Source organism: Petaurus breviceps, unplaced genomic scaffold, assembly GCF_028583685.1.
Source record: "Petaurus breviceps papuanus isolate PSGF00001 unplaced genomic scaffold, PetGlider_PUasm1.0 90842, whole genome shotgun sequence".
Lineage (NCBI taxonomy): Eukaryota > Metazoa > Chordata > Mammalia > Diprotodontia > Petauridae > Petaurus > Petaurus breviceps.
Genome location: NW_027187358.1, coordinates 17365872 through 17378082, shown reverse-complemented (window position 1 = coordinate 17378082; position 12211 = coordinate 17365872). Strand labels below are relative to the sequence as shown.

The 12211-nt window shown below is 36.3% G+C and overlaps 1 pseudogene; it reads left to right on the top strand.

Moving 5' to 3' along the window:
• The first annotated feature begins 320 nt into the window (after positions 1-320).
• LOC138148939 (cyclin-dependent kinase 4 pseudogene) lies at positions 321-1174 on the top strand (annotated as a pseudogene).
• Positions 1175-12211: the final 11037 nt, after the last annotated feature.

Below are 12211 nucleotides of genomic sequence, written 5' to 3'. Positions count from 1 at the left end.
CTTGCATGGGCTAAAGAGCTAATCATGATAATCCAAGTTCCCTAAAATATACTTTGAGACACTATACTAAACACTAGGAAGAAAGGATGAAAAGAGACAAGGAAAGGAAGAAGGAAGGAAGGAAAGAAGGAAGGAAGGAAGGAAGGAAGGAAGGAAGGAAGGAAGGAAGGAAGGAAGGAAGGAAGGACAGAAGGGAGAGAGGGTGGGAAGGAGGAAGGAAGGAAGGAAGGAAGGAAGGAAGGAAGGAAGGAAGGAAGGAAGGAAGGAAGGAAGGAAGGAAGGAAGGAAGGAAGGAAGAAGTTCTCAAAGCACTTATATTCTACTGGGGATGTATCTGGACAAGGCCCCTCCACCAGGGATGCCCCTGGAGACCATCAAGGACCTAATGAGACAGTTCTTAAGAGGTCTAGGCTTTCTTCATGCCAACTGTATTGTTCACTGTGACCTGAAGCCAGAAAACATACTTGTGTCTAGTAGTGGAACAGTCAAGGTGGCTGACTTTGGCTTAGCCCGGATCTACAGCTGCCAGATGGCACTCACACCTGTGATAGTCACTCTCTGGTACCGGGCTCCTAAGGTTCTCCTGCAATCAGCATATGCAACACATGTGGACATGTGGCGTCTTGGCTGCATCTTTGCAGAGATGTTCTGTAGGAAGCCTCTCTTCAGTGGAAACTCCGAAGCTGACCAGTTAAGCAAAATCTTTGATCTGATTGGGCTCCCAGCAGATGATTGGCCTCCTGATGTTTCTCTGCCCCATGGAGCCTTTACTCCTTGTAGTCCCCAGCCTTTACAGTCTGTTGTGCCTGAGCTAGAGGGGCCTGGGGCACAACTGCTACTGGAAATGCTGACCTTTAGCCCCCACAAACGGATCTCTGCCTTCCAAGCTCTGCAACACACTTATCTACAGACAGCTGGGGAAGGGAACCCAGAATGACCACTGGAGGGACTGTATCCAGGAACAATACAGAAGACAAGCTGTCATTTCCCCTCCCCATAGACACTATGATCATTCCTACTGCCACTGTGATGGATGGTGTCACAAGGCAGGAGGGAGAACATGATTCTCCATACACAAACCCTTTCCAAATCCTTAACCATTTTACACAGAATTTTTTACTGCCTTAATGACATTCCTCTATCACCAATGCCCATTGTTAGACATCCTTTTGTCCCACCCTAAGTCCCTAGATTTGGGGGGAGGGAGGGAAGTGGATTTATACAGGAAAAAAAAAAAAACAACAAAAATAGAATTTAAAAGTCAGAAATAATAATTCAATAGTATTTGCTACGCATTTTACTTTTTATCAAAAAATTCAAATGACAAATATGTTGATACCGTGTTTCCCCGATAATAAGACACTGTCTTATTAAATTTTTTGGACAGAAAAACACCAGAGGGCTTATTTTCAGGGGAGGGCTTATTTTAATGAACGTTGACAGCAATTTTAATAAACAGGTAAATGTGAACAAAAAAGTGTACCTTTATTCAATAATGAATTCAATAAAGAACAGGATGACGCGCTCACTGCTGCAGCTCTGATTGTATGCAGCTCGGAGAGCGGCGTGCATTTCACGGGAGGGGGTGATGGTGCATACAGAGGGTACCGTAATGTAGCGTGTAGCACAGGGGATCACCTTCACTGCAATAGCAATCTCAATAGGGCTTATTTTCGGGGGAGGGCTTATTTTAGAGGAATCTTACACAGTAAGGGGAGGGCTTATTTTCGGGATAGGGCTTATTATCGGGGAAACATGGTAGTTTTCAACAAATATTATGCGCCTTGTATATATTTAGCCATAGGCTTTTGTTGTTGTTGTACAAGAAAATGTAATATATAGTTCTGCTTTTTTGGACATCGCGAGTGGTATGGGGAGACAAAATACCCACATGCTAAAAAGACTTCATTGTTGGATTGTACAATAAGGACCTTTTTATTATCAAAGCTCAGACAAAATATCTTGTTATGAGCAGAAATCATGAAGAAAACCTTGTTTAATGAGAACAGACCTAATCTGAGCTTTGAAGCATGAAAAACATTTGATGAGGCTGAAAGGAAGAAGACATTTCAACAGCAGAAGAACAAAAACAATAAATGAACAAAACCCAGAGTCAAGCACAAGAATAGGTTCACCAGAATGGAAGCTTAAGGTGCTATGATTAATGGAAAATAATGATTCCAAAACATTTCAAAAATAGATTTAAGTAATATCTTGATTCAATATGGATCTATCATCATTAAATACATGATTCCTGACTTTCTTTATACATCCTTCTATAGAATGATCATGCTAAGAACCATGACCCTTTAGTAAAATTCTAATGTATCTTCTGAATTTTTGAAAAATAACATGTAATCTGAATAACTTTGGTATAAAATGTTTTATGTTATAGTAAATATCATTTAAAACCACAGTGTATTATAACACATTAACATAGTTATACAATGTTATAATGTCATGTTATGTTTATCTCTTAAAGTAGACTATACTGTTATGTTTGTTTGCATTATATTACACCACTATCTTAAAGCTTAAATAATTTTGCTTGCCTAAAGGCCTTCAAACTTTGTCAAACAATGCTATTTAGATAGAAATTTGTAAACATTAATTCATGGTTTAAAAAAAATGATTAAAACATTTCAAATCTGAAAGGGGACTCAGAAGTTGTCTACTCCAAATTGTATCAGGAAAAGAATTCCCTCCTAAACTTACTCATCAAGTAGTGATTAAGATATTGTTTATCCTTTCAAAGATTAATTTATGAGATTAACTGCTTCCACTTTTGGACAAAGTAAAATTTCTTTTTCTTAGATTTATATACATATATACACACATACATATATGTAATTACATATATATAATTATATGTAATATATATGTATGACACTTCCAACCCATTGTTACTATAGCAGTTAAGGGTGCTGGGGAGAAGCAGAAAATGTCTAATCATTCTTCCACATGACATTTTTTGAAATGCTCTCCTTCTGAAATCCCTAAAATTAACATCTTTAGTTCATCCAACTAATCGGCACACACACACACACACACATATGTATATATGTGTGTGTGTGTGTATGCATATATAAATATATATATATATATATATATATATATACAAATCATAGTTTTTTATATCATCACCATATTGCTATCCTTTTGGATATCCTCTCTAGTTAGAAATATTCATAAAATGTGAGACCTCATAGTACTTTTTTTTTAGCTATATTTAAAAAGTAAGTGAATGTAACTTTTGTCTTAAGAATCTTGTAGAGAAATATAATTTATACCTAAATATGTTCTCCTTTTCTTCATCATGTATCAGTTTATTAATATTTTAAAGCTTCGCTACTACCAGCCTGCTATGTGCACAGTAGACAGAGCTCTATGCCTAAAGTCACAAAAAACTGACATTCACTAACTGTGTGACTTGGGGAAATAATTTAACCTCTATCTGCCTGAGATCCCTCAACTGTTAAATAGTGATAAAAATAGCATATCAAAGTTGTTGTGAAGATCAAATTATTTACCTGTAATAGTGGATGCTTAATAAATGATGATTTTGTTTCAATTTTTTTTGGTTTTGTTTCATTTTGTTTCCTGGTCTTTCCTTTCCTTTCCCTCCATTTGTATAACTGTGATATATAAAGAAAACACTTTGAATACATTACTACCTACATCACCCATATATCATGGTGCAATCCCTTTTGTTATTCTGAGGGTTAAGGTGGGGGTAAAAAAAGCAAAACTGAAAAAGTTTTAGAAGATTTCCCTTGCTCTTCTCCTCTCCTCTACTAGATTCACTTCCTAAAAATCCATTTCCCCCACTCACCCCCACCAAACAAACTGAAGACAACAATAAGAAAGACAAAGAAAAGACTTACCTATTCCCCATTCATGCCTGGAATGATACAACTACTACTTCAATAACTACTTGTATATCAACATTTCTTCCAATAGTTTGGAAATGGCACCTGAGTATAGCATATGATATACATATTTGATATTCAATGGGAGGGAAGTAACTGAGAAAGACTAAGTATTACTTCTTGAAACTGAAGCATATTTTGGACAAGGGAAACCTGAAACTGTTTGTAAGTAAATGTTGAAGAAATCTGAAAAGTAAGGGTTCTTAACCTGAAATAATAGACATTGAAGGTGTCTGTGGAGAGATTTCAGTGGATCTATGAACAGAGGTGGGATTGGGGGAGAGTATAACTTTATTTAAAGCAATCTCTCACTTAAATTTATCATTGCCTTAAAATGCAAACATAAGCAACACACCACAGGAATCTTTTTGAAAGCTGTGATTTTGTCACCCACAGAAATCATGGTTATTTCCATATCACATTTCAGTGGCATATAATCTGAAAATATTTTTCAATTCCTCAAAATTTCTGCATCAATTAGACTTGTTGCTATGTATAATTCTACATCAGAAAATTGTTTTGTAAATAACATGAGGGTACTGGCTGTTAAGGAAAGACTAGTGCCTCTGGAATGAGGGTTGCATGGTTCTTCTTAGGGCTGCTTTCCAGCTTTGGTGTCCCATTGCTATCCAAATCTCACCTGTGACTCTAAGAAACTATAGCATGCACAACAGCTAAATCCCAGTAAAACCACTTTGGCAGATGGGCTAAACCATGTTAAGAGAAATTGTTGTTACTATATAAGGTATTTAGAAGGTGTCTACTCCATGTTTAGACTTCTGTAGCAGAATGAGCAGATGAGAATTATTTGATCTAATAGACCACGAAGTTGGTGGAAGCAGATGCTATGAAACAGTTAGAGCTTGGTTAGACCTCAAAGATGACAAAGTCACCAAAGCATCCCAAGTCACCCCAATTTTTGACTTTTGTCTTACCACTGGACTTTGATGACCCTGGAAGAGAGTGAGGCCAAAATTTTGAGTAGTTCTGTCTCACTTAAATCCAATTTATGCTTAAGTTAAAGGAGATCATCCATAACATTCTACCATATTTTATCTACTTCTAAGTCCAGTGCTAATGATGAAGCAGCAGGTGTACAAACTGGAAGCTGTAGTCACAACCATGCACACAGGAGGGTTCAAGCCAAAAGATCATTTTCTCACTGGACTTAAGCTGCAGTGGGACTGAGCAACCTCCTAGATGTCTGAGCAGTCTTTTTGAAGGACTGCACTGCTCACCTCCTGGAATGAGAAAGAGGCAAGAAAAGGTGCTCTAAAAGTTGTTCATGTACCCTAACCTAATCCTGACCTGCTTACTATAAGAGGGAGTGATGCTGCTTTGAAATCCAAACATACATAAAAAATGTAAAAAATCTTTTGTGAAGATGATTTTACTCATTGTTTTTACAAAGAATGTGCACACACTTACGGACAACAGGAAATTCAGTAGGTCTGAAAGATGAACAGCTCTTGTTGCAAGACAACTCAGGCAGTGTCTTATCCAAATAGCAATCCTAAGTGAAATAAGCTGGCAAATGAATGTCAACTTTCTGCGGTTGAAGCTGAATACCCATTTTTGTGGAGTGGTCACTGTGATGAGGAGCACCATGAAGTTGACATGGTTTTGCAATCAAATCTAATCTAGTCAACAAGCTTCTATGCCTCCCAAAGAAGTAAATGGTAGACTTGTGACAATGTGATTGTCACTTGCAGGAAAGTACCACACCACTATCATTAGTGTTTATGATTCCACCATCATAAAGTCTTATGAGGTCAAAGAAAAATGTGATAACAACCTGAAGACCCTCATCATGTGCTAAAAAAGGAGAAGCTTGTAATTCTGAGTGACTTCAATGCCAGAGTAAGAACATACTTTCAGATATGGAAGGGAGCCCTTTGGAGGAATGGAGTTAGAAACAGCAACAGTCACCACTACTGAAGACTTGTGAGTCTCATGACCTCATCACCAACTCTGTCTTCTGTTTATTTACCTAAATGCAATAACACTGTGAATGCAGTATTTCAGCAAACATTGACATTTAACAAATTATGTCATTCAAAGAAAAAGAGACAGACAGAAAGTAAGAGTGACAAATGTAATGTATAGTGCAGAATACTGGACCAACATGTGGACTTTTCCTCTCCAAGCTAAACATTCTCATTCAATAAATGTGGCACCCAAAAGACAAAATGACAACCAGAAGACTTAAAATCAATAGATTAAAGCACTTCCCTATGTTAAGACAATTCGTGGCTAACTTTGAGCCAACACATAGTGGAGCAACAGTAGAACAGAAAAAGAGTGAATAGCTTTAGGAGATTTGGTATTCAACACCATATTTACTCATCTGGACCAGAACACTCACATCAGGATTGGTTATATGTAAATGATAACACAATTCAGAAGTTAAAAAATTAAAAGAACTCCACAAAGTATACAAACAAGATAGGTCCTTTGTCTCCAAGAAGGCAAAAGTAAAGTGAGAGTGAAACTTAGAGAAATAGAGGATTCTCTACTCAGTAAGAAGCAGGTGAAGTTTAATTTTATATTGATAGTAATAATCCAACATGTCTTTATGCTGCCCTGATGGCTATTTTTAGTCCAAAAATACATGGTGCATCTAAAATACTCAGTGCTGATGGAGTCACATGGATTAGCAATAAGGACATGGGCCTGAAGAGATGGACTGAATATTTCCATAGTGTTCTCAACAGACCATCATCAATCAATGTTAATTAAGTCATTGACTGTTTAACTCAGATTGAAGTAAATCCTTCTCTAGTCAAACTTCCAACTGAAGAAGAGATTTTGAATGTCATTAAGTGCCTATGGTGTGGTAGAGCACTTGGTGCCAATTCTGTTCCAACAGGGACTTACCAGGCAGGGGGTCCATTGCTCATAAAGTTGGGGAGGGGGGAGAAATCTCTCAGTCATTGCCATGAAGATTCTTGGCAGAGTCCTACTTAATAGACTGATTCTTCACTTGGAAGATGGTCATCTGTCTGAGAGCCAGTGTGGCTTCAGAAAGGGTTGAGGAATATTCAATATAGTGTTTACTATCCAACAACTCAGGAGAAATGCCAGGAGAAGAATAGAGGACTGTACAAAACATTTGTCAATCTAAGGCCTGTGATATTGTCCATCATGAGGGTTTGTGGAAGATCATGGAAAAATTTGGCTGCCCAGAGAAGTTTATCTGCATTGCATGCCAGTTTCATGATGGCATGCATGCATGGATTCTGGATAATGGATGATGCTCTCATGCTATGCCAGTCATCAAGGGAGTGAAGGGCTGTGTGCTGATCCCATGCTTTTTAGCATATTTTCAGTGATGCTGGTATATACTGTTTTTTTTTAAATGATCTTATTTTCTCATTTTATGTTATTTTTTGCTTTTTGGAGGGGGTAAGGTAGGGCAATTGGGGTTAAGTATCTTGACCAAGGTCACACGGCCACTTTTTGTGTTGTGTCTGAGGTCAAATTTGAACTCAGGTCCTCCTGACTCCAGGACCTATTAACTGTGCTCTATTCACTGTGCCACCTAGCTGCCCCACTGTTATACACTTTTTTTTAAAAGCAATTGGGGTTAAGCAACTTGCTCAAGGTTACACGGCCAGTTATTATTTCTGGGTGTGGTGCTGAGCATCTGAGCCCGGACCTGATCCAGGTCATCCCGACACTGGAGCTGGTGCTCTTACTTGCTGAGCCACCTGGCCGCCCCTAAGCAATTGGGGTTAAGTAACTTGCTCAAGGTTACATGGCCAGGTGTTTCTGGGTGGGTGCTAAGTGTCTGAGCCTGGGATTTGATCTCCAAGTCTTCTCAACACTGGAGCTGGTGCTCTCACTCGCTGTGCTACCCGGTCGCCCCTGTTATACACTTTTAACAAGGATGAAAGTAGCATTGAGATCGACTACCATACTGACAGTAAATGATTTAATTTGAAAAGGCTACAATACAAGCCAAGACTAAAGTGGAAGAAAAATCAGTGCACCAATTTTTGTTTGTGGGTGATTGTGCACTCACTACAGACTCTGAGGCTGAAATGCAATAGTGTGAATTGATTCTCTGATGTGTGTGATAATTCTGGCCTAGCTAGAAAACAGGTTCTCTATCAGACAGCCCTGCACCATTTATACATGGAACCATCGGTTACAACAAATGAAGAAATTTTGAATATGGTGGATAAGTTCACTTACCTTGGCAGTCTACTTTCCAGGGATGTACATATAGATGAAGAGGTTGATACACATATTGTTAGAGCTAGCTCAGTATTTGGCAGGCTTTAAATGAAAGTATGGAAGAGAAGAGGTATTAGATTGCTTACCAAACTAAAGATCCACAGAATTGTTCCACTGGACTCATTGATATATGCCTGTGAAATCTGGACAGTAAACTGGCACCATTCTGGGACACTGGATTGCTTCCATTTGATTGCCTTAGGAAGATTATGAAGAATACCTGGCAAGAGAAGATACCAGGCACCAATGTCCTTTCTCAAGGTAAACTGCCAAGTATTCAAACCCTACTCCAGAGTGCAACTGTGATGGACTGACCAGGTTGTTTGAATGCCAAACTTTTGCTTAAAAGAATATTTTACAGAGAATTTGGGCACAGCAAGTGCTCACATGGAGGTCAGGAGAAGTAATAAAAGGACTCCCCAAGGTCTTGCTGAAGAATTTTGGAAGTGATTTTGGGACATGGGGGACACTGGCACTGCACCACTCAGGCATGGCATGTCCTCATTAAAGAAGATGATGTGTTCCATAAGGAAAGCAAAATTGCAGTAGCTCAAAAGAAATGTGAGATGCATAATTTTGGAGACATCTCCACTCCAAATATTCATATGGACTACTTATGCCCAACCCATTGTAAAGCCAGCTGAGATTATACTGGTTTGATCAGCCATGGTCTGACACATTGTACATTTACCCCAACATGGTGATACCATTTTGGTCCTCTTTGAGTACAAAGGACACTGTCTAAGCTGAATAGAGATAAGAAAGAGCATGAAATGTTATGCAAGGTCTTTGAAGAAATCAGGGGGGATGGAATCAAGGACACAAATGAAGGACTTCCCCTCAACAAGGTACATCCCATGTACAAGCCTCATCCCCTTAGAGTGAGAGTGGAGAAAATGATGGAAAGGCACACAAATATTTTGAAATGTAAAGAGAGCTTTTCTATTGTGGCCTTCATTTTCATGTTAAAGGCTTTTGATCATGGAAAGCTCTAGGGTGTGTTTGGTGCTCTGAGGAAAACTTCAGGTATGAACCACTGCATAAAGTATACTAGTCAGCCTGTGCAAATCTGACTGCTAATATTATTATATCATATTACTAAATGTTTTATTCTGTATGTAACTTTTACTTTATGAGACTGGGGGGAAGAATATCAGAGAAGCTAGAAGGGATAAGTATGATACCAAGGAATGTATAAGGGGATAGTATAAGTAGCAAATGGGAATTTAGAAAAATGTGAAAATATGATATTATATTTCAATAGTAAATTCAGATACATTTATCAATTTATTCTATTAATGTAAAGTTTTATAAATAATATTTAAATTCAGAGATTGATATCTCTTTGAAACCACATTTTCTTAACTTCAATCTTTTTAATTATAAATTCTGGTATTTAATTTGATGATTTTATTTGGGCAATATTAATTAAATGATATTACCGTATTTGCATTCTAAATGGACATTTTATGAGTTATCACACACTAATATATTTTGCCAAAGGGAACAATTTGGCAATGTTGGCCCTAGGAATAATGTTGGTGTTCCATTTTAAAGTATCTGAGAAGCTTCCATTATCTGGACACCTGTATAAATTAGGTTGATCTCAACAAATAGCATATGGTTAAATTTAAGGACATTATCAGCATTAATTAGATTGTTAAAATACAATATACAGATCTGGCAGACCTCAAAAACCTTAAACTGAATTTCTGAAAGAATAATTAGGGAAGTAAATGGAATCTGAATACATACAGAATGCCACTTCACTTATCCTAAGGGCATTTCACATATTCTAGACCATCTGGAATAAAGTAAGGAAGAAAAACAAATATAAATAATATCTTGAGTGTATACAGTATGAAACAATTTTTAATACTGCAGATCAGGAGCAGAGAAGGTAATATGTTGAGACTTTATAATAGCAGTCTCAAATCCTATGCTTAGGAAAAGCCTTTAGGCTTTTTTTATTCTTATCTAACATATAATTCTAACATATTAGTTATTCTGTTTTCTATCCTAAAAGAGATTAAAAGCAACTATTTGTAAAATGAGTAGTGGCAAGTTTCTTAGTCACTCTGATAGCTATTAGCAGCAAAATATGAGAGCCTAAGAAGAAGGGAACAAAACAAACAGAATAAAACCCTTCGTATTTTATATCTTAGTGCAATTATTGCTGATAATACTAATGGTGACATTAATAGAGAGGTTAAGGCTTACAAGCAGATTACCTATTTTTTTAAATTTGTCCTTTTAATAGTCAATATAGGTACATGTAACATGATCTCTACTTTATAACTGAGACAACTGAGGATAACGGGTCACTTTTTTAGGGTAATAAAATTAAGTTTACTTTGTTTACAAAGTGAAGAATATGTGTACAATATATATTTAGAAAACATTTCATTGAAAATCATGAGACATTTTGGAGTTTATGGAGGCAAATTTCACTTGTCTAAGATGAAATCATATATATAAAATAATTCACTGATGATGATGGATAAATTAGGTATTTTGAATGTATTATATAGTTAAGAGATTGATTAAATGTGACTTTCTTTAAGAGGCCTCTCATATAATACCATTCTCCCTCACTGCTAGTGGCTCCCCTATGAAAAAGTTCCCATTCATATTCTCTTTATCTAACATGTACATAATTTATCTGATGTCTCCCCTTTAGACTATGAGATCCTTGAGGGCAAAGACTTAATTTTGCCATTTTTTTATATCCCAATCACTTAACACAGTATTTAACAGATAGTGTATATTTTTAATAAATACTACTAACTAATCACTGTTGATTATTTGTGATTACTTTTTCTTCTGCTGTTTTCTTCAGCTAAAAGTTAGCTAAAGCTAACATTTCTAGAACCATATTGAATAACAGTGATGATAATGGACATCCATGTTTCACCCTGATCTTATTAGAAATTCATCTAGTTTATCCCCATTATATATAAAGCTTGATGAAGGTTTCAGGTAGATGCTACTTATTTTAAGGAAGGCTCCATTTATTCCTATGTTCTGTGGTATTTTTAATAGGAATGGGTGTTGTATTTTGTCAAAAGCTTTTTCTGTATTGAGATGATCATATGGTTTTTGTAAGTTTTATTGTTTACATGATCAATTATGCTTATAGTTTTTCTAATATTGAACCAGTCCTTCATTCCTAGCATAAATCCTACCTAATCAAAGTATGTCATTCTCATGATAAGTTGCTGTAATCTTCTTGCCAATATTTTCTTTAAAATTTTTGCATCTTTATCCATTAGGGAAGTTGATCTATAATTTTTTTTCTCTGTTTTGGCGATTAATGGTTACAATTATTTGGTTATCTCACTTATGCAGACATATAAATGTGTCATTGTGAATTTTGTTGCAATGGTAAATCCCATAGTAAAAATGTATTTTTATTGTAATTTTATATAAGTTCATTAAGAACAATATAGTAAACTGTTGAAAGTCTACTTAGTACTTGTGAATGAATTCATTTAAACAAAAAGATAAAATTTGAAAAATAGCTGATTTACATAAACATTACTTCTAAAATATATATTATGATTAATAATGTAGAAAGTCAAAGGAAAACACTTTTGCATCTATATCTTCTGCAACATAAAGTCAATAATTTATATTTTCAATGATTTTGAGAAAACAACTTTCCATGTTTGCATAAGCAAACTACATGCATTGCATGTAGTAGATACTTTGGAAATCTTCGGGAATGTAACTCATCTACAATGTTCTAGCATTCTTGTCCTTCTTATATTCCACACCATCACACTAAACTTTGCTAATTCTGTGTCAGATTCTCAAGGACCTTCTCTGATAACTTCCTCTATGATGTTGGATGATAAAGCCTAAAGTTACTGCATGGAGTTTCAGGGGTATTTTCATTTTAATAGGCAGCTGATATAGAATAAATCATCTTTCTAGAGTCTGCACAATCAGTCCCTCATGGTCCAATTTCATCAGTTGATGAAGAGGCACTTTTATAGGGATAGGTCTTTTGCATGTAAGTGGCTTGGTATTCTATTTATCTA